Genomic DNA, 23,677 nt, shown 5'->3' with positions numbered 1-23,677 from the left:
AAGAAAAAGACATTAAATATGACTGACTCCCATGATTTGGGAGGATTAAGAGAATCAACAACCGTCTCAGAGCCTGGGGGTGTCACTCTAGTCTAAGGCCTTTCAAAATTGGCATAGGTGCTATTTTCTGCTCTTAAATGAAGAGTTTGAGTTGCCATATAAGTGTTCACGTTTGCCTAGTCTACCCTAGTGCAACCTGTAACGTCACCTGAACCTGAAGCTTAACAGTGGTCTGACCCCACCTAATAGGTGTAACACCTTTGTTCGTCTGCTCTAAATACACTACTTCAGGACTATAGCCCCATAAGCAACTACACTAGCCCTTCTTCTGATCTGGTCCAGCTCCCAACTTGGTTTTCATGTAGCTCACATTCATTCCACAATCACTCTTTGAACCTGCAATATTTTTTCTCCCATCCTCTTTCTTGGCTGATAACCTTTCTTCCTATTTCACTGAGAAAACAGAAGCAATCCAAAGAGTTTTCACTCACTCTTACCACCACATTTCATAGTCTAACTATATTTCTCCTTTTATCATGGATGCACTCTCCATGCACCTATGGAAGTCCAATTCCTCCAATCTCTGGATACCATGCATTCAGAGACACCATTCCAGCCATTGACTGTCCCCTTTCTCATCTGCTTTTTAGAATATTTCCTTCACTTCCCATTAGCATCCAAATATACTATAATATCTCCCTTTACAAATGTTTTCCTTGGAGATATATGCTTCCTAGTTGTTAGCTAATTTCTCTTATGCCCCTTTACCATAAAATTCAAAATAACTTACTCAAGAGAGTAATTGGCTTTGTACTTTCTTCTCTCATTCTCTGCTAAACCCACTCCACCTTCTCCCTCTCTTTACCAAAGATTACTTTGGCCCGCCATTGCTAAAGTCTAATGTTCACTTTACTCTGCATTATCAGAACTTGACAGAATTGATCAGACATTCCTTAATATAGTATCTTCACTCAGGTACTAACACCCACAGTCTGTCAGTTCTGTCACTTTACTGGCTGCTCCTTCTCAGTCTCCCTTGTTTGTTCCTCTACGTTCCCTACATCTACAGCCCAGAGCTCAGTTCTCAAAGAACTACTCTTCTCTAAAGACACTGACTCCCTGGGGAACCTCATTCCATTTAATGCTTTTAAATATAAGCTAAACAAAATGACAACTCATATATATATAGATGTATATCGATATATATCTACATATATCTATCTATCTATATAGATAGATAGATAGATAGATAGATATCTGCCCAAATCCCTCTCTGACTTGTACATTCTTCTGTGTCTTACACATCTCCACATGGATGTCCAATAAGTATCTCAAATTAACAAGTCCCAAACCAAACTTCCGATTTACTCCATCAAACCTGCTCTTTTCATGTTTTTCTCCATCTCAGCAAATGTCAACTTCATCATTCTATTTGTTCTGGACAAAATGTTTGGAGTCATCATTGACCGTCTCTTTCTCTCATACCTTGTATCCAATACATCAAAAAAATATGGGCTCCAGTTTCAAAATATAGTATGTTCTTTAAAAAACCATCTTTTAACTGCCTCTACTGCTACCTCTCTGGTCCTGACTTTAATCATTTCTGGGATTACTGAAATGGTCACCTAGCTAAAATCCCAGTGTTCACTCTGCTCTCCCAACTCCCCGCTTTCAAATCTATTCTCCATAGAGATAACTCCCAACTATCATTTTAAAGTCTAAATCATATTATTTTAATCCTATGCTAAAAGCCTGCAATCACTTCCTGTCTCATTCAGAATAAAAGTCAATAACATCCTCTACATCTGGTTCCCTGCCACTTCTCTGACCTCACCTTCTCCACTCTCCCCTTTTTCCTCTACTTGGTTGCATTAACCTCCTTGCTATTCTTTGAACGGACCATGCTTCCACCTTGATATCTTGGCTTTTTGCAGTTCCTTCTGCATAAAATGCTCCTGTCCCAATATCAACGCTCATACTTCCTTCCTCTCTCTACTCTACTGTCATCTCATTAGCCAGGCTTTCCTTAAACTCTCCACATAAAATAGCAACATTCCTTCTTTGACTCTTCCTATCTCCCTCACTCTATTTTATTTACCACCATAGCACTTACCACCACCTAACACGTGCCAGCCTCCCACACTAAAATGATGTGTCAAGGTGGGAACATTATTCTGTTCACTATTTCATCTGTAGTACCTAGAACAATGCTTGGTAAACAGTACATGAAGGTAACTGCTCTTTGAAGCCGAAAGGACACGTCTATGCCTTCCAAATGCAGTCAACTCTTTTTTTTCAGGCATTTTCATCAAAACAACAGAAAACTTAGTGGAGGTCTACACAGTTTTATATTCCTGATGGATGAATCTTGGCAAATTGTCTTTCTCACTTTTATAATCCCCTTGGCTTCCCACCTTGGCCCACCCTTCTTTTATTTGCCAGCATAAATTTAGAAACTTAGCACTGTCTATTTTATTAATGATCTTCTATACTCCATAGTAAACTGCTGCAAATAATTGCCACCTAGGGACAGAGAGCAAAAGTGACAAACACTGTACTATCAAGTCCAAAGGAGGGCTCAAACTCTTTTCTAATTAGAAGAACAGATAGAATAAATAGTAGGGTTGGCTTACTATTTGAAGTGGCAACTGAAACTTTGTCCCCAGATTTATATAAGGAAGTCACTTTGGAAAGATTATATTCCTGGTACAGAAGCCAAAGACAGAAGAGCTAATTTCTCTAATAATTAGGTAAATAGCCTTCTTTGAAGGCTAGCTAGCCATATTAGTGCAGCCTTTTGGCTGACAGCAAGTAGATCTGTGAGTGCTGGCATTCCTGGGGCTGGCTGGTTATCTTTTAGAGCAGGGTTCAGCAATCTTTTCCTCCAAAGGGCCAGATAGAATGTAAATACTTTAGGCTTTATTAGCCAAATACTCTCTCTATCCCGTATTCCTCTTATTTGAACAACCCTTTAGAAAATGTAAAATCCACTCTTAGCTCCAGAACTATAGAAAAATAGGCCACTTGCTGGATTGGACCCATTGTCAATAATTTTCTGACCTCTGTCTTAGAGTTTAGCATTTGTTGTAACAAGTGAAATGGGTCAAGTGTAAGATTCCCTGGACATGGGAGAGGAAAAACCTATAGAGATGGGTTATTTAATAAAAGAAGCAACAATTAATAAGCAACTGAGGAATGTCCCAGCCAATCAGTCATCAGTAGCAGACAAGGCAATGGAAACTGTAAGTGTAGACCACAGTATGTTATAAAGAATGTCGTTTGAAGTTGTCTTACAAGATGCAGTGGATGAAAAAACTAGGCAGGTGGAGTATATTTACTGTATGATATTGATCTTATCAGGAAAATGAAGAAGACCAGAGAACTGGTATTAATGGCCTGAATCTTATTCTTATCCTTGTGAGAAGCATGGTGCACACAGATCTGCCTGCTGGGAAGAGCCCAGATGAAGTATAGTTTACCAGGTATGTGTGCCAGGTATTCAGTGTTCATATTTCCACTGAAGACCTAATATATGCCAGGTACTTGTCTGGGTACTGCAGGTGTAGCAGTAGACAGAGCAGACAGAGTCCCTAGAATCGTGGAGCTTGCATTCAAGTCAGGAAATGGAGGCAGTAAAGAAGACCAATAAACAAACAAGATAATTTCAAATATTGATAAGTTCTTAGTGTCAATCAACCGCTCATGGGCAATGAAGCAAACATAAAATAACAATCAAGGCTTTATTCACCTACTGAAACAGTGCAAGCAAGAGGCAAAAAGAAGCATCAGCTTACCAACGTTCCATTTTTCCCCACAGAAAGCACAGGGTGAGTGTCAGATGGATGAAGCACAGATGAGGGAATCATCTCACTGAAGAGGAGCCCATACAGAAATGCTTCTTTGTCTTTCTAGATCCATGGGCTGGGAGAAGGTAGAGGGGGAAGGGCTAGGAGGAGAAAGATGCTGTGTCGAAGTACATGTGCCTCAGCCAGGGTCCCCAAGAAAGAGACCTCAGAATGGAGACGCCGGGGTTAGGAACAGACAGATGAGAGTATGAGCGTGCTTGACCTGGTGGGGGTGGGGGGGCTGACTCCTGACTGCAACTCCCTCCAGAAAACCGCAATGCACTTGTGCTGTGCAGAGGGCAATTCCACTGTCACCCCACCCTTGTCATGGTCTGTGGTTGGGTCTGAAAGATCACACAGAAGATGTGAACCTGGAGGGGACTCCTCACTTAGAAGAAAGCTGTTTATATATAAATATAACTGGGAAGGCTTCACCAAGGAGGTAGGCAGTTAACCCGGCACCCAAATGACAAAGAGGAGGCCACAGTATGAAGAGGTGTGGAACTGACATTCCAGAAAAGAAAAGAGCAGCTGTAAAATGCAAAAGATGTGGCAAGGAGCTTGAAAGATTCAAGGGAAAGAAAGGGCAGCACGTGTGGAGCACTGTGAATGAGGCGAGGCTACGAAAAGAGACCTCTTATGTCCTGAGTTCCTGTCACGTTCTACGCAATTTTCTGGGAGCTGGAGACTCTGTCTGAAAATGAACAGTCTCTGCCACCACCACAAACGTTCAGACTCAGGTACAGTTATTGCAAGTAAAGAACATTCTGTGAACTCCACTCTCTCAGGGACTGTGCCAGGAGCATTATAATATGAAGTCCTCAAAGCAACCTTGTGAACTGGATTTTATAGTATGTGTAAAAACACATATAAAGCAAATAAGTCTCAGAGAGGTTAAGACAATTGTCGAGTGCAACCACTTCAGTGAAACTACAGCCCACATTCTTGCTTCTACACCACCAGCAGCTGGAGCCTATGTTCCTGGCAAAGTCCACTGAGGTCTCCGGGAAAAATAAGATGGAATCTAAATGATAAAATAAGGTCTAACCTGTTCTTTTGTCCTTAGTCTAGTTTCACTTGCCTGTAGGGGGCCGTGTGCAGAGGCCTTGCACCTGACTCGTCGGACTGGCTTTCCCAGCGCAGAACCGCCGCGGGGACACTCCTCGGCGCCTGTGTGGAGAAGCGCTGCGCACACCACCACGGGCCAAGATGGCGGCGGCCGGCCGTGCGCAGAGACGCTGCGTCAGCTCTGCGCGCAGGCGCCGGTGCTGTGAGCGGCAAGACTGTGCACGCCGGGAGCTCCGCCCCCTCCCCGCGGAGGAGAGCCCGGGAAAGCAGCTCTGCCTGTGGGCACAGCGTGTGCTCTAGAGCGTGAGCTCGCACCTCTCCACCCTCTGATCGGAGAATAACGCTGTCCTTTGCTTCTGAACCGAACTCCGTCTATTGGCGAGAGTGACACCGGGCAGGAGGGCCCTTGTCGGAGCCCTACTTGAAAAGGTAGGTAACAATTACAAATGAGGGCGCAAAGCTAGAGAAGGCCCAGGAACTCAAGTGACTTGCTGTTAAGCTTCTTCCTCTTCTCTTAGGACTCCTTCTCTACCTTTGTCTCGAGAGTGTTGGAAGATGCTGAATGGATGGCAATAGTGCAAGTGGCTGATACTGCAAACGCTAGAAGCTGCTTAAGTTGGTAAGCAGACTGTGACTCCAGTGAACCTCACAACAGCCCACAAAGTGCCCGGGTCCTTTGCCCCTGGACACCATGAGGTCCTATGCCTCACCTTGTACCATGACTCAATTTTATGTCCACACATGGTTTCAGAAACAACGCTGTTTAAGCGAACATCTTTAACTGAAACACAGTCCTTTTAGAAGGATTCATGGCTGATTAAAAGAAAGAAGCAGTAGGAAGTGACAGAATAAGCAAAAGCCTAAGACGGAAGAGCTCAGTGCTATTAGCCTGGCTTAGAAATTAATTTGAGTCTTCCTTGGTGATTTAGTCCATCTTCTCTTCAACTTTGGTTCTATTTTACTAAGAATGTTAATGTATCAAGCCATGGCAAAAAGAAATGTGTCTTAGTGTTTTTATCTTTGAAATGGGAATAATATAAACTTACGTTAGAGAATCCGGGTGAGATAGAAGCAATGTGTGTTGCCTAAGTACAGAGGAATCTGATTATACAATAATTAGGGTCATTTTCTGGTCTGAATATTTTTCCCCATTGCTTAGAACATTTCCTAAGGCTCAAGAGGAAGGTCCCTATTACCACCTGCATTTGTTATAATATTTTTTCACTTGCATACCATCTTCCAGGCCTACAAAGAGAATGATTAATATTTTAGAGCAGCAGCACAGAGTGTTATTATAGACTGTCATTCTACCCGGGGCATTTTAATGCAATTTTGTAATGTGACTGGAGTGGAGACCTCAGGTTAATGTCTACTGTCTTTCACTTTCAATTTAAACAGTAGATTAAAGATGACTTGCTCTTTTTGAACATGACAGAGACCTTTTGAGATGAAATGTCTTTAAGCCAATTTGGTTGCTGGACTTGTTGGGCCCAACTCCCTGCGGGTAAACATTATGGTGACTGCTGGGGAATACCTCTCAAGTTCTTAGAAGTGACTGCATTTCAGCCGTAGCGGTGACAGACAGGAACACCAAGACAAGACTCAGCATCAGCTCCTTCCTTTGCCAACTTATCTATTCATATCAAGAGAACGTTTTCCTTAGGAAAAGAGGTTAGAACTTCTCTCCATTCACCACGTCTTTTGCTTTTCCTTGTATTGATTGGTGCATCAGTGATTCCTTTTTCTTTCCTGAAAATATGCTATACATCCTTATCCACCATAGTTATATAAGCCTGCATCACCCAACTCTTAGTTGGTTTCCTATTCAATTAATTCAGTGTTACCACAGGCTGTCAGGCATTACTCATGCAAGCTTTGGCAATTAACCCCTCTTTTGTATTGTGTTTTTCTCAATTCTTTCAGTGGGGTGAACCAATATAAACTCAAAAAAAAAAAAGTCAAGACGCCATGAAGTAGATATATTTTGTGCTAGAAAACCATAGGAAAAAATTAATTATTCTAGCCATTCATATGCAGATTGATTTTTTTTTCCTACTGTTATAGAAATGTGCACAAACGAAGGGCTCAAAAATTATCTTTTGCTTTATTTTGTTTGTTTTTAAGGAGCATAAATGAATGATGCATTTTCATCAAAAATTTCCCTGGATTAATTTAAATAAATCTAAGCATATACGTTTGATCTCTGATGTTTTAGTTATTATAAACATAATCCAATCAGTGACTAAGTCACTTACATTTCATAATCTAAAATCCTTTAGGAGTCAAGTTTTATGACGTTCTCACTACTGAACAGCTTTCAAACAAAAATGTTGACAGTGTTTAAAATTGTTAAAAACAGTGTTTAAAACAGAAAAGAGAATACAACATTAGAGAAAGTACTCTAAAGAATTACAGTGAAGGGGGGAAAAAGCTAAATCCACATAATACCTAAGACTAAGATAATCTCTTCTAATCTTTTCCAACTTGCTCAGTGAGAAATGAGAAAGTTCAGCAGAACTTGATTACAAAAGATTCAGTAAGGAAAAAAAAAGATAAAACCGTGCCATGCATTTGCATTCTGCCTTAATTTTTTTCTTGCAGTGAATTTAATATATTGTTAATTGAATCATAAACATACCATAATAAAGTTTTTAAATTGCTTTTATACTTTTTTAATTTTAATTTTTAAAGATAGCTTATTTTAAAAAATCAGATGTGGATTAAGAGTTCCTACTAGAAGAAATCTAGACTAAGAAAAATAGGTAATGGCTTAAGTAAGTTCTTATTTGTTTAAATGACATTATTTCTCTTAATTCACACAATCAGATGTACATCCTTTGTTCCTCTTGCTTCTAGTTTCAGAAGTGTTAACGTCCTATCACTTGCAAGGCAGGATGTTTCGTAGTGTAGTTCCCAGCTGGAGAGGGAACATGGGGTGACTTTTTGACTACCTCTCCTGGGCATGCTCCTCCTATGGCTTTTGACTATATCACAGTGAGGTAAATGGCACTGGGCCTTTTCATCCTAGTTTCCTTGTGATCAGAAAAGTAGCTCAGTCAGAGCAACAACCTCTGGAGCTCAAAATTCTACACCTAACTTCAACTTGATCTCAAAGAGATTTTTATTTGAAAAGAAGCTGGCAATACTGTTACTTCATAATACACAGTATTGCTTAGGACAATACTTAAAGGTAGAAAAAAAATCTCTAACTTATCTATGCTGTGACTGTCTCCTCTATATTCATTCTCTCTCCTCCTCCCTTCCTTCTCCCCTTACCCCTCTTGATGATTGAATTCCTGAAGGATGCAGAAGGCACACACAGCTGGGCCTAAGAAAGTTGTATGCAATATGGGTTGTGTGTGCTAAACTATTTACACTGGTGTGTGGGAGGAAGCGAGAGATTTTGTTGCCCGATAAAGAGCAAGGATAACACAGAAATGGGAATTGGAATAATAAGCGTTAAGAGCCTCAACAGCTGACATTTAAAATGTTTACAAACCACAAAATTTCCATTAACATAAGCAGTGTTATTATAAAGCAGTAAGGCACAACAGAAAGAGACACACATGCACAAATAATCTCTGTGCATTTCGTACATCAGAACAAATGATACAAGATGACCTCTAAGATTCTTATGGGACGACTCTAACTTACTCTTAGTTCATGTGTAGTGTGAATATCGGTAACGTTCAGAAAAAGCATAAAGCATGAGGACATTTTCTTTTCAAATTGCAACTGATTTTTTCCACAGAACATTATGTTCCTGTGTTCCCTAATGGCACAGTCAACCCCTATAAAGTATCTATTTATATTAGAAGATTAAGCTCTAATAATGTGTTTAAATTTTTTCTTAGTTCTCAACAAAATACATTAGTTCAGTGCAGACTCCTTGATTTTTATAATCATGTTTGCTAATCTGCAAAATTCAGTAATTTGCAATGGATCTCCCAGTCATTAGTGTCAATTAAGGAGGCGCTCCCTTATACCAGATGGTACTGAGGGAACAGAGCAAGAGAGTGGGAATAAAATGTGTTTTCTAAAACCTCCTACATGCCAGTTTAAACAAAACCTGTGTGATTTTTTTACAGAAAAAATATAGTAAGACTTGAGAACATAACGCCTTGTACTTATGGAGCATCTTAAATCCAGGAAATCCACAAAAAAAGAATTCACTAATGCCACCCTTATGAGCTGGGTGTAGAGAGTCCATATGGCAATGATTTCCCTTTGCATATGAAACAAAAATGGTAGTCTCCACAGACAGGGTCCTGTTTTAGCTCTGCCCTGTGCCTATGTTTAAAAACTCCATTATTTGTAAAGGAAGAATTAGCAAATCCCCCTTATTCCATCTTGTCAATTTAGAGTTTGGTTCCTAGCACAGGGGAAAAAATTGTAATAGTGTCAGCCTTTTAAAGCCTTTAAAGGCCAGGTATTTTGTTAACCGTGAGCTTCCCATGAATGGGAGTGAAGTATTATTAGTCATGACAAGGTCTACCTTAATTATGGTAACATTACAGGCTCTTATCAAGTAAATGACGAATGAGGAAGTGAATGAATGAATAAATGAACAAATGAGATGATCTACCCTTATCCGTAAGTTACTCTTTCTGAAATCCTATCCACAATGCTTCTGCATCTTTTTATGACTCCATGTCTTCAGTTAGGATCCCTCTGGGGGGAGAGCTAAAGATAATTATTTGAGTGAAATATCAATAGTTTATTTGATAAGTGATCCCAGGAAGTATAAGTACTGGGGTAGAGGAGTGAGACAGGAAAGGAAATTTATACGGAGTGTGTAATGAGTAGATTGTCCATGAGCAGATTATCACAGTGTGCTGCACAGCTAGGGCTCAGTCCTGTTGGGGACTTCTGGGAGACCCAATAATGTAAGCTTCATAGTTATCCCACCCAAGGGGAAAGAGTGCTGGGGTATTTATCCACCAACTCCTGTCGAGCATTGGTTAAGGTCTACTCCTGGAATTGTTAACAACCAGGCAATTCAAACTAGTCCCACAAGAAACTGAGAGAGACAAGAGTCACAGGTGTTTGTATACACCATTAATGTATACAAATGATGAGAAGAAATGGGCAATGCATCCAAATTAACTGGTATACTCTCATATTTCAACCGACCTTGCAGCCTTTTTCCACCACTCTATGACAAAAATGGCATAGACTTAAATTTTGGCAATCCAGACCAATTACAATTTTACTGTCATTTTGAGACAAATTACCTATACAGGTGTAAATATGTATGCAGATAAGTGCAGCATCCTTTTTGCCCTAATAAGCAAACAACTTAACTTCGTTGCTTCTTAAATTGTTTTCCATTAAGACCAACTGAATCAAGGCCCAAGTGTAAACATCATGATAGCAAAATAGGTCAAAAAATAAAAAAGACCATTTTCTTTTGTCATCAGTCCTGTTAAAATCTGTGAAGTCATGGGAAAATGGGCATCACATCACAGCTCCTGTGGGAAGATCATTTTCACAGACTCATCCAATACTGGTAACATTTTCCGAACCCTTTTTAATTCTACCACTCCACACATGTCCACCATTTTAGGACCCGTCATCCCAAAAGACTTCAATAAGATATGTTTAATTAGTATTCAAAAGTGAGAAATTAACTCCACCTTGGCACACAATTGACTTTTGGACTTTCTGTTCCCATCAAAGTTGTTTACTAAAATAGCATCTATAATAACTTGATTTTCTCCTGGAATTATCCCACATATCTTCATATTTCACCTTCCTATTGAGTAAGTTTAGAGCTCTCAGCATGGAATGATTTATGTGCTGTGGTTTAAAGGAGGAATATGCACCAAGTAGGAGTTTTTGGATGGAAGAACTACTCTGAGAAGGTGTGTTATTATGCCACTAAACTTAAAGTCCACGGGCCCATCTGGCCCCAACAATCTGTGTCTGCCCACATAGGAGCTCCCGAGGTGCTTCAGAATGTAGTCAAATGTTCCCTGAAGAACACACATATTTAGGGCATTTGTTAAAGTCCAAATAGTAAGAACAACCACAGAAGGGCTTATTGATGTAGTTACTAATGGATATAACAGCTTTTTTCCATTATAAAGGCTGCTGCTGAAACTTAAACCTGAGATCCATGTCATGACTTTAAAATTCACTCCTTTTGCCAATTGTCATCAAGGTTAGTCTATGAACTCTCCTTTTTATGATTTTCTAATCCACACTGTCTAGCCAAGGTAAGTTTTGTGATTCCCTTTTTCCTATATTCTTTCTCTTGCTCTATTCTAAACTGAAAAATAAATTTTACAGGTTAGAAAAGACTAAGGCTTAAAAACGTTAATCAAGTTTTCTCAGGACACACAGCTAGTTAGTGGCTGAGTCAGGAGCTCACACGTGACTGACCACAGAGCTTGAGCCATTGTCACCACGCAGCTCTGGCTCCTGCGTCATGTTTGCAGCAGTGACATGACAGTGCCCAACAGAGATGAAAGGGGAGATTTGTGGTGGAAGTAATAAGAAATTAAGGGAGCACTCATCAACAGTTGGGAAGAAAGGAAAGGCCCACAGGAGAAAAATAATTAAATAATAGAGAAATAAGGAAAAAGGTAATTGCAATAAAATTTTTCGTGTAAATGATATTTTTCCGTCATTGTATCAAAGCATTTTGTTCATGTAAATTATCCAACATCCATACAACAATATTTGTTAGTGCCTACTATGTTCCAGGCACTATTCTAGACACTGCTGATACCAAAAAACGCCCTGACTTCATAGATTTTCCATTGTAGTGGGGCAGAGAAACAACAGGCAAAGAAATAAATGGATAGCTTATATAACTTCGGATGGTGAAGAATGGATCATGGTCAAGGAAGAAGGGATTATTGAGTTATGCAAATTTATTGAACTAATTATTTAGTTTATTTAACTTGAATTAAAAGTACTCAATGCATCTAGTTTACTCCTCCAATTCCAGTTCTAGTTTAAGCATCTAGTTAAAAAGCATCTAGTTTAGACATCTAGTTCATTGTTGCATTAATGAACTTGATACTATTTCAGATAGGCAGGCTTCACTGAAGAAATAGCCTTTAAATATCACTTTATTGTTATTGTTATTCAAACACTGCTTCTGGGAGGCAGAGCAGAGGAGAGGATTCTTATTTTCCTAAGAGGAACTGAAGTCCCAGATCAGTAAAATGACTTACTCTGTCATTATAAAACCTAGAATGAAGTAGAGAAGTTCAGAAATTCAATTTGTTGTTAATGATAATTGTGTTTGTTTGTTTGTTATATATATTATCTCATTTGCAATTGCTTAGACAGGGCTTATACCATCATCCAAATTTTTTTTTAAACTGAGGAAAGAATTACTAAGAAACTTACCCCAGAGTTAGAGAGGGAAGGGTCTGAGTCCAAGTAGAATTCAATCCTCACACCTCTGTGTTCTTACCACACATCCCAGTACCACCCAATGGAGCAACAGGCTTCTAGTGAATACTGACTTGACCTTTCTCCCATAGTAATTTAAAGTAGTGGATATATTTCAACAAGTCTCACCCACTCAAGTTTCTTAAAAAGAGCAGTGCCGTGTTTCAAAGGAATATATGAACATGTTTCTTACCAGCTTGTCATGTTGATCAGTCACGAATATTTATTGATTTTTCTAGAGTTTTAGGTGTTTAGTAATCAAAGATCCTTGTAAGAATCTGATGAAGGCTATAAACATTCTCCCTAAGTAAATGTATAAAATTTCAGGAAGTTCATAGGCACAAAGCATATTCTGGAACCCACTGGGGTCAATGACCTCAAGTGAAAAACTTTTGATAAGGTGTGAACCCACACCTCCCATAAAAGCGAAAAAAAAAATTAGCCAGATATCCTTAGATATATTTTTTGGGTTTTTTAATTAATGTAATGTCCATCAAGACAAATGTCCATCAAGATTAAGGGGAGGGCAGGCAGATATGCATGCAATCTAGAACGGGATAAGACCTGAGTCACAGAGACTTGGTTTAATCCTGTGAGCTTTATATTCTTGGATATAATGCTTAATAACTTTAATTTAGTTTCCTCATCAATGAAATGTGAAAATGATCACCGATCATTTTCAAGTAGATAATGCATGTCAAGTACCAAGGTCACTGCCTACACTTCTATAAATACTCCATAATTGATTGTTATTTGGTTTATTTTTAATGTTGTCATGGTTTTATGTCTGTGTGAATATGGATTATGTTACTACATTACTGTACATCAATGTGATAGAATTTTGGCAAAAGCTTCTATTTGAGATGAGAAGTTATTACTAAACCAAAAGTTCCAAATTTGCCCAAAAGGAAAAACAAAGGACATGATCAGAAGATAAACCTCTACACATTGTACAGATACTTTGTAAGCACAGAGTGCTATTTAATTGTAATAAGGTATAACAAAACACACAAATAGTAGATGATATTTCAGCCTTTCATCTTACTTTAAAAATTTGTTTTGTGAGCAAAACACGTTTATGTGGATGAGATTTGAATTAGACACATTTTCTATTAGCAGGATTATATCTCCAAATTTTGAAACATTATACAATGATAAAAAGGATTAACAGAAAGGAAAGAACACCCCCAAAATGTTTTCCACTGCATCTGGGGATATGCTAAACAACATCTGAACAAAGACAGCTGACTTTTCACTGCCCCCCTTGATATGTTTGGATTTATCTATGAGAAAGATGAGACAGCCAGTGTTTATGTATTTGGATATATTTGTCTTAAATATTTACACTGTGCAAACTGCTTAAGCATTTTGAGGATGTTTTGTGAATTCCTCATTAAGTTTTAGTTCAAATGAAATTTGTTTAAAATGTCAACATAAATGAAATCATTTGTTGACCAGAATGAGCCTTATGTTATTAGGGTGACAGGAAGTAAGAAAGTGTGTAGATACAGATATTCATTCTAATTGACCTCATTTTTTCATTTATAAAATGAGATGTAGTGGAGCTCATCTAATCAGAACTGAGTGCTCAAGGCTTCTAAAAGGTGGCTCATATTTGTTCTACTCTCTCTGTTTTCATTATAACCACCATATGGCAGAGACTGCTAATGGTCCAAACCCACGCTCTCATTCTCTCCTTCTTTCTTGATAACAGATCCCCAATTGTTTCTGGGAAAACATACTCCTAGAGCCTTTGAAACTAGTTATGACCACTTAATATTTGTCCGACACGATGTAAAGAGAAGTGTTCTGTGGAAGTTCTGGAAAACCTTAAAGAGAGGGTGCATGCCCTTTGCCTCCCCTTCCATTTCTCTATGGCCTGGGATGTAGCCCTGTTGGTAGAATTTGTGTGTCCATCTTGGTTCAGATAGTGCCACGCTTGGGAAAGCAGGGCGGTAAAATACATGGCAGCTAGGAATCTGATGAGTGTGGAGCCGCTGTATTTGTCTAGGACCACCTACCTCATGAAATGAAAATGATAAATTTTTATCTTTTGTTTTTCTATAACATACAATTGCACCAAATTCCAACTTTCACTATTTTTTATTACCAAGTTTTTTAAACAGATTTTCTTTCTTCAAACTTGATACCTGGCTTTCACATCATTGACTGTCATTCCTTTACTCACTTATTCATCAAGTTTTTAAGAAGAACCTACTTGTGCCAATCCTTGGGATAGCAGCTAGTGATTGATCAAAAAACAGAATAGATATGATTATGGAGTTTATAATCTACCAGGGGAGCCAAACATTAAACAAATCAGCAAATAAATTAATGTATAAGTATAAGCTGTGGTGTAAAAAAGGAAATGATGTGATGAACGTTAAAACAGGGTCTTAATTTGAATTGCGATTCAAAGCAGAATTCTCTAAGAATGATATTAATTGAAACCAAAGGATATTTAAAATTACCAGAAAGACAGTTGGAGGAGAGGAATATGTGAAAATACCATCAGCTAGGAAAGAGCTTAATTCATTTCAGCAACTGGAAGAAAGTCGGTATAGCTGAAGATTAAAGGGTAAAGTAAGGAGAGGCAAGAGATGCCACCGGAAAAGTACGCAAGGGGCATATAACACAGGGCCTGTTGGTAATGTTGATTTGAGATTTTTTTCTAAGGGTCATAAGGAGAGACTGAAGGAATTGAAGCAGAGCATGCATGAGCTTACTTTGGCTTTAGAAATATTATTCTTGCTGTAATGGGAAAAATGGATTGAAAGGGGCAAGAGTAGAAGATGGAGAAAAGTAGGTTAGAGTCAGTTGCAAGGATCCAGATGAGGAGAGCTGGTGACTTGGGCTAGAAGTGAAGGCGGGGAAGATGAAGATAAGTGTGCATATTTGAAATCTGTTTTGCTAGTAATGTTGACACAATAGAAAAAAAAAAAGCTAAATATAGACGGGTAAATGGATCAAGGGCATTGTGGCGTGAACATATAAAGGAAAGGAAGTGCCATTTCCTGGAATAGAGAAGCCCGAAAGAGAAGATATGGAAGGAGTCAAGAATTTACCCTTAAACTGGTTTAGTTTACCTGTCTGTGAGACATCCAAGTGGGAATGTCAAGTAGGAAGTTGGATAAACCAGCATGGTACTTAGAAGAGTAACTTATGAAAATGCAAGCAATTTATATCTCTTCCCTGCTCAAAATCTTTCAACAGCCTCTCACTGTCTTCAGGTAGGAAAATATCCAAACTCATAAGAATAGTGTTCTTTTCCATTCATGATCAAACAACTTTTCTTGTTATATATCCTGCTATGCCCTCCAAAAGCCCTATGCTCTAGTCACACTGGTCCCTGAAGACAACAATTTTCACAACTATGTGCCTTCTTTGTTCATACTGTCTGCAGCTGGTATACAGTTTCCACCCCTGCCTCTCTCCCATATTTTTTTGTCTAATAATGTTACTCACATTTCAAGGCTCAATTCAGAACCCAAATCCTCTGAGAAGTTTTCCCTAATTTCTCAATATAGTCTTCCTTCTTTACTATGATGTTGTTAGTCTGCTTATCTGAAAATACAGGAAATATTTAACTGCTTTATATTTTCCAAACTGAACTCGATTTCTATTTCAAGCCCTTCTTCCACATGATGATAGAAAACTTAACTCAGTTAACTCCAGTTTTTCCTAGTCAGTTTCTCAAACATAATAGATTTAATTCAATTGCCAAAATGTTTTCAGTCAGTTCAAGATGGATGCAGTCACTTCAGGATCTGACACCCCTTCCTCTTTTCTCTGAAACACATTTAACTTCCTCGAGTACATACATGGTAATTCGGAAGTCAATTACTTGTTATTCTATAACCTCCTCCATATTGATTGATAGTTCTGTATTTTTTCTGACATCAGGTTATCACCATCCACCTTTCCTGGTCCCTCTATTTGATGCCCTTTTACTCTGCATTCTCCTTATGCTAAACTTGAGTCTACCCCAAAATTAAAGTCCCTCTTACCTAACTTCCACACACTCTGTGACGGCACAGGAAAAATGAAGTGTTCTTCCATGTTGACACAAGTTCAGAAATCTGTGGAGTTTGCCTCCAACCCCCCTGGTTCTTCTATGGAGGCATATTCACTCTAGATATCTGTTTCATAGATATCACCATTCCATGAGGATCTTCTGAGAGGCTGACACTCCCAGGGTTCTAGCCAAAAATATCAACCTACATCTCCACTACTCTCTAGTTCCCTAGAAGAGTTATTTGGGGCTTCTATCACTTGCTCCCTTCCCCAAGATTTTCAGAAAACAGGAGAATAGGTCATAGATCCCTTTTCCTCAGCTCTAGCTCCCTTCCTTCCTTTCTGACTCTTCTTCTCTGTCTAGGCTACTGTACCTCCTAATTTCTGAGTAAGATGTAGACTTGTTCTCATGCCCTTTTAAATCCATTGATAAAGACATGAACTTCATTTCCATACTCCTAGGAACCTAACTGTTTAAAAGTTTAAAATCCTGGCTCTCAAAAACTAATTAACTCACTATAGTTTAAAAAGTCAATTTAGATATCAAAAGCCAAAAATCTAGCTCATTGTTCTCTATAGTCTACGTAATCATTGCCCTGAAGAAATGCTTGCCTCTTAAGAGTAAGAGTAAGGAAATTGGCAGGTTTATAAAGTCTCAAAATTTAATCCCACCACAGATATTCATTAAACAGTATTTCATTCTACTTATAATTCACTCTACAATTCTGCCCACTCTTTGGGAGAGGTAGTCTTGTGAGATGGTTAAGAGATCTCAGCTTTTGTGTCAGATGGCCAGGTAAGCTCCACCGCTTACCAATTGAGAGCCTCTGAGCATTTTAATTAGCTTTTTAATTGTCAGTGTCTTTATCTGTGATATTAATTGTACCAAAATTCAAAGGATTTTTGTGAGGATTAAATTTTACATAATCCATATTAAGCACTAGTTCTGAAATGTAACTAGAAGAGCTGAAAGTAAAAGGTTATTTTTAAATATTGTTGGCCAAAAAAAAAGATTCCTTGAGTTTCAGAGTGAAAAAGAGCATACGGATCATCTAATCGAACACTGTCAATCTGTAGAGAAGGAAAACAATTTTGTAAAGGACGAAAACAATTTTGCAAAGGACATAAAGCCTGGATGCACTCAGCCTCCTGAGTGTCGTGCTTTGTTTTCTCTGCTTTATCTATTATACCACACTAACTGCTGTACTTAGTGGAATGATCACAAGGTCTGATTCCATTTGAGTGATTATATTATATTTGTCAGTGACAATCACGACCTAAAGATGTATAAAAGGGTCATTTTTAATAGTGAACATTGATAATGAAAATATATAAGAACATTGGGCTAGATCCTGAATATGCAAATCCATGAGCAGTCCTCTTTCTCTATATCCATGAGAAAGATGTGCTCAAGGGCACTCAGGGCAAATAAATCCAGATTTGTTGCTGACCCAAGCTTTGGAGTTAATTCCCCACCCTCTTTTGAAATGGTTCTCAAACTCTAGTCCTAGATTTATGAATCTAGAAATTGTGTGAATTTAAATATATTTTCCTTTTGGTGATAATCTAATAATTAATGTAAATGTGTCCTTGGTCAATCTGTTATTTACCTTTTAACAGATATGATCTATGTTTAGAATTTCTATATACAGTGCATAGAAAAAAGTTGGGGCCATGATATTCCATTAAGTGACATTGTTAATGCATATGTGTTGGCAATATGTTTAATTTTAATGTCTAACTGAAGTAAAATTAGAACGATTGAAAAGTGAGGGTAACCAGCCCTCTATTAATTGTGTGTATGTTGTTTGTTTTGCATGGAAAATATTATATTGTGTTTGCAAGCTAGTGGGAATAATCCTTTAATAGGAAAATTTTGATGATGCAGAAAAGAGGTAATATATTTGCAGGAGCAAAAGTCCTTGAGTAGAAGAAATTGAATGAGATCAAATATGTAAGTCTAGTGCCCTCAGTAAGAATAGGACTGTTCAATGCTTTGTAGCAGGAGGAAACATAGAGTATACAGATACATAGGTATGTATGTGGTAAAGTTGTTGGCAGGAGGATAAAGTTTTCTTCTCATTGATATCATATTCTCAGTGAAATAAAAAGCAAAGTCATCAGCTGAGTCTACTTTAAGAATGTTAGAGTGAATTGACTGGGAAATACTGTGGATATTACCTGGAAGTGCTGAGAACCCACTTGAAGTTTGACCTCAGCCACAGAAATGTTCCTGTAATAAACAGAAGTACTCACTGAAGGAAAAGAGAGAGTATGAATAGAAATGTAACCAATCTGCTGTCCCTAAAATATAAAATGTTGGCAAAATAATTTGTATATTTTTTGGTAATAATGTGGTAAAGGATGAATGCAGAACAGCAAAAGCACTCAGATTGACACTAGCCTTGCAAAGGTTGTCTGTTGCAAGTTGATGATGTACTTGAGAAAAATGGGGACAGCAAAGTAATCTACTAAATGGCTCAGACAACTGACAAGTATAGGAAGTGGCAGAAATGCCAAGCCAGGAAATATAGACAAATTCATCCAGACATATACTAGAGGCATAAAAGCAAAATCAATGTTTGCAATGGTTTGCAGCAAGTGAAGATCTTGATGTAATTGATATCCATGACATGGTTATTCAGTTTCAGAAAAGAGAATACCAAAGTAAAAGTTAAGCATTTAATAGGAGAAAAATGGAAAGTGTGGCTCTGACTATCTAAAGAAACTTTTGCAAATAATAAAGAATAGCAAGACGAGCGTGAACATTTAGGCACCCCTAGCTGATACTTGCTATGTGAGATACAATCTATGAAAAGACTTTTCTCTAAATAAATTGAAACGTGGAATCATTGGGACCATTTGGTCTTTATGTTACCAAATTTGTGCTCAAGAATGACAAGGAAATAGCAAACACTCTATAAACTCTATTTTGGTATTTATTGAAAAAAATTTACAGAGCATTCCCATCTCAAATAATCTTTTAGCAGATGTACAAAAACTGCATCTCTAACCAAAATTTTGGGAAAACCATAAGTATATATGTATAAAACATGGTTAATGTACATGGCCTTGATCATACAAGTAGCAACTTTCTGAGAACCAGAGACTTGCCAAGATATGCCCCAACTCTCAGAAAGCTTCCAGAAAAAGCAACAGATCACACAATTAAATTAACTTTACCTCCATGGCAAGGAAGTTTTAGGCATAGAGCTATTTTTTGAAATGCAATCTACTGATATAAAGCAACGTTAGTTTTCACTAATCTACTATAGTTCTTTGGAAAGAACAAGTAAATGGTTGAAGGAGGAACTTGAAGGTAATAGTTTTTGACAGGAAAATTTTTCAAGATGTTATTAAACCTATAGTAGAATAGATTATATAATAAAATCCCTTTTGTTGTCAAGGCAAGAGAGAAAGTAATGTTTTAAAAACTCTGTAAAATAGCCAGGTGAACCTAGACTTCTAATTCACCTCACCTCCAACCCATTCCAGATCCCAAAGGAAATTTGTAATATAATATAAAAATAGGGATCAATACTTGAAAATATTACCCATATTTCAAAAAATTAATGAGAAATAACTACAATATTATAGTGCAATTAGTTTCAAAAGATGTCATAACTTCTTTGCTTACGAAATGAAGGAAGCAAGAAGAGGCAATTTTGATCCCTGTAATTTGAAAATATAAGAGCTGGAGTTGAGAGAACATCCTAGTACAAATTGGATCTACTCTTCCTGGTTCATTCTCCCCACTAGAATTCCACAGTAGTGTGCTGGACAGACAGGTTCTATAAGCCTCACCTAGTGGAAGGGCAATGGGCTTCCACCAGACATGAGAGTGAAAGCAATATCAATAAGGAGGTCAGATATCATCATGCCACACATTTGGGGAAAAAAAGCCAGCCCAGACAGAGTATAGATATTTGATCTTTCAACATAAATTCACTGAGCATGAAGTCTCCTGGAATTACACACCTAGGCTGTGCTCCCTTCTCACACTCTGGCTCCAGGATCTCTGTACTAATACTATAAGCTTACATCAACCAACCCTTCAGTCAAAAAAAATTAATTAATTAAAAAAAACTTTAATAAACATGCACACCAAAAGGCACACACACACACACACCTACACACACGAACAGAAACTATATAGATCACAATCTGTGACTTATATTCAAAATAGAGATCACAGAAGGAGAAGCAGTTTTAGGAGCAATTACAATGCAGTCACTTCTGGACATGTTGAGTTTCAAGTACCTGTGATACACTAGAAAGAAATGTTCGGTTCATACGTATGGTAGGCTACCTCTGCAATGGCCCTGGATGCTCCACTTCCTGGTATTCAGGCCCTTGAGTAATCCCTTCACCTGAGGGGGGACTGGACCAAATGATTTACTCCTAATGAAGAGAATATGGCAACAGTGATGGGTTGACACTTCCAAGATTATATTATAATAAGACTGGCTTGTTGCTTGCTCTTCTCTCACTCTCTTGCTCAGAGGGAAGCCAGCTGCCAAACTGTGAGCTGCCCAATGGAGAGGCCTATGGGGCAAGACACTGAGAGAGGCCTCAGGTCAACAGCTTCATGGGAGTGAATCCTGGAAACAATCATGAGAGTGCTCTTGGAAGCAAAGCCTCCTTCAGTTGAGCCTTTAGATGAGTGCAGAGTCAAGGCCTACAAGTGATTGCAGCCTTGTTGTCTGCAAGAGACCCTCAGTCAGAAGACCCTGCTAAGCTAGGCCCAGATGCCTGACTCCCAGAAAATGTGAGATAATTAAAGTTTGTTGTTTTATGCCCTTAAGTTTTGGGTAATCTGTTACACAGCAGTAGATAACTAATACAGTACAGTACAGGCATACCTCAGCGATATCGTATGTTCGGTTCCAGACAATTGCAATAAAGTATTTGAATAAAGTGAGTCACATGAATTTTTTTGGTTTCCCCAAAAAGCATATAAAAGTTATGTTTACACTATACTATAGTCTATTAAGTGTGCAATAGCATTATGTCTAAAAAAATGTACGTATGTTAACTAAAAAATACTCTATTGCTAAAAAATGCTAACCATCATTTGACAATGCAGATTTGTCACAATCTTCAATTTCAAAGAATGCAGTATCTGTGAAGTGCACTAAAATAAAGTGCAATAAAATGACAGATGCCTGTAATTGAATATAGCAGTTTGGAGTTCAGGATAGAGCATGATTTGAAATCTTAGTTGGCATTCTAGGAATATCAGTGTATAGGTGATAGTTGAAGTCACGGTTGAGAATGAAATAACACAAGGAAAAAATAAGAATGGGAAAGGACCAATGATAGAAGTTTCCACACTAATCTTGTCAACTTACCTGCTAACAGCTCCAAAAAAATAATGTCTTTGTCTTTCTATGGTGTTCTCTTGTTTTAAAACGGATTCACCACACATATGAATGCACAGTGATAAATAATCTCATTCAAAGACATGTCAACTTCACATGGTTCATGACTCTATTAGCTTTAGATCATACTCTTTCATAAGTATGTAATGAACACAAATATCACCCTGGGTTTTTCCTCTCAGGACCAACTATAACATATAAAATTGCTAACATTGGGATGTCTTTATTCGTGGACAGAGTGCTTACCAGAAGTGCCTTTGAGTTGTTCTTAATCAAGGCTGCTTTCTGAGAAAAGGCAAAAATGTCAGCAACAGCCAGTTAAACAGGGTTTTTTGTTCTCTTTATTTTGTGTTTTTGGATCATACACTATGCTGTTTTGGGAAAACAATAAAGAATAGAAAAACAATGGCAGTGAAAATTAAATCATTTCACTTTTTTCCTAAATGATGGTAGGAACAGTAAACCTTATATTATGATGAGACTTTAATTATCAGTATTTCCATGCTGACATCCACAGCCCATGCTTGCTTAAGGCTACCACAACTGCTGACATTTAAATTCCAAAAATACCATAGAAACAATCTCTATGTGATAGATAAAAGCTATTTGTATAATTTATTTATCATTAATATGTCAACTAGACTGATTATATTGCAACAATAATTTGAGAAAAATCTTAAGCCATGCTGAGTATCTAAATGTTTGTTGCAAAAACTTAATTTTTCTGAACTTGTTCTTTCTAGATTATGAAATAGACTGTTATGATCTACCTCTAAAACGTTCACATCTGCAATATATACTTCCATTCATCATGATTTACCAAGATATATAGAAATTGCTATTTCCCAGGGGATTCTATTTTGATTCCTACCTACTGTCTAATGTTCCAGGTGATCCTGTATGTAGATTATAAAGGAAGTAAAGTACAGAACCACTCCTCCTTCTTTTATTCAAATGTCGACCCATCCTTTCTCCTGTGAGCCAATAAATAAGCAAGCTGGAGCTCTATGTTCGTTCATCAAATAACATCTTCACTCTTCACAGTAACACCTAAGAATTCTGAAAATTTCTCAGTGCTGAATTTGAGGCTTGGTGTTTTCTCCAGGAAAAGTCTCTTTTCTATGTCTCTAGTTGGCATTTAAAAACCTCAAACTATGCTATGAACGGCGACGTAAAAGTGCTTTCCTACAAAACATAAAATATCAAAGTGATATTTACAGAACTGTAAAAATTTTCCTCATTGAATTGGAATTGTTATATGAAAGGGCAAGAAGTCACTCCTCAGTAATGCTAGGAAAATTAGAACAAAGTGAAATAGACAAGTTTTCAGTCACAGTTCAGTCTCACCACTGCAAATGTCGTCATGACGAAAAGTCAAATAAGAAACAAGCGTGCTATGGCAAGACCTAAGGAATCATTCTTCTTTCAATACATGGAATCCTGGCCTGGTGATTAAATTTTATCAGAATTTTTTCAAAGTAGAATTCAAAACATCAACGGTTACTAGACCTTTCTGGACCTCCCTCTCTGTAGAATGAAATTAATGCTGTCACATACAGTTCTTGAGAAGATACTGTGCTTGCTCCATTGGAGTCCTCATTAAATGTTAGTTCTCTTCTCCATCACAATTTAATAGATAAGACATGACCACAGAAAACAAATTAAGTAACCTATACTCTACTCCATGAAAGATGTATACATTCCTATTAGAAAGGAGGTAATAGTGTCAGATACTTATTTGGGTAAGGCTAGGTAATAGAGAAAGGAAAAGAAAGCAGAATTAGAAAACCATGTGACACTTTTTAAAATAAAAAACAAGATATTTTTAAGAAATGGAAATAGTCTAGTTTACCAGCTGAGTGGGCTACTTCCAAAAAGAGCTTGTGGAAGACTAGCCTAGAAAGATGAGTTTGAGTCAAATTATGAATGGTCTTGATGGTTTAAAAGAGTCCTTGTAAAATA

General features: G+C 37.8%; 2 long non-coding RNA genes across 2 annotated transcripts in view; both read left to right on the top strand.

The window, feature by feature from the left end:
* LOC309660829 overlaps positions 1-23,677 on the top strand; it is a 1,143,314-nt gene that overhangs the window by 449,072 nt on the left and 670,565 nt on the right. The window lies entirely within an intron of this gene.
* Positions 5,147-13,567, top strand: LOC309660837. The gene is made up of 3 exons (XR_014263665.1): positions 5,147-5,342; positions 5,432-5,532; positions 6,349-13,567. It is a non-coding gene; the product is annotated as an uncharacterized lncRNA (long non-coding RNA).

This window comes from Balaenoptera physalus, assembly GCF_965194825.1.
Source record: "Balaenoptera physalus genome assembly, chromosome: 5".
Classification (NCBI taxonomy): Eukaryota; Metazoa; Chordata; class Mammalia; order Artiodactyla; family Balaenopteridae; genus Balaenoptera; species Balaenoptera physalus.
This window is presented reverse-complemented; position numbering and strand designations above follow the sequence as displayed.